The sequence below is a fragment of the Lupinus angustifolius genome, chromosome LG16, assembly GCF_001865875.1.
Source record: "Lupinus angustifolius cultivar Tanjil chromosome LG16, LupAngTanjil_v1.0, whole genome shotgun sequence".
Classification (NCBI taxonomy): domain Eukaryota; kingdom Viridiplantae; phylum Streptophyta; class Magnoliopsida; order Fabales; family Fabaceae; genus Lupinus; species Lupinus angustifolius.
In genome coordinates, this window is record NC_032024.1 from 14,043,241 (window position 1) to 14,043,484 (window position 244).

A 244-nucleotide genomic window follows, 5' to 3' on the forward strand; every position below is an offset into this window, starting at 1 on the left:
GATGAGGGTGAGGATAGGATGAGGGTGAGGACGAAGATGGGATGAGGAAGAGGATGAGGACGAAGTTGGGATGAGGATGAGGATGAGGATGACGATGAGGAGGAGGATAGGAGGAGGATAGGATGAGGATGAGGATGACGATGGATGAGGATGAGGATGAATATGAAGAGGAGGATTAGGATGAGGATGAGGATCAGGATTAGGATGGGGATGAGGATGAGGAAGAGGATAGGATGAGGATGAG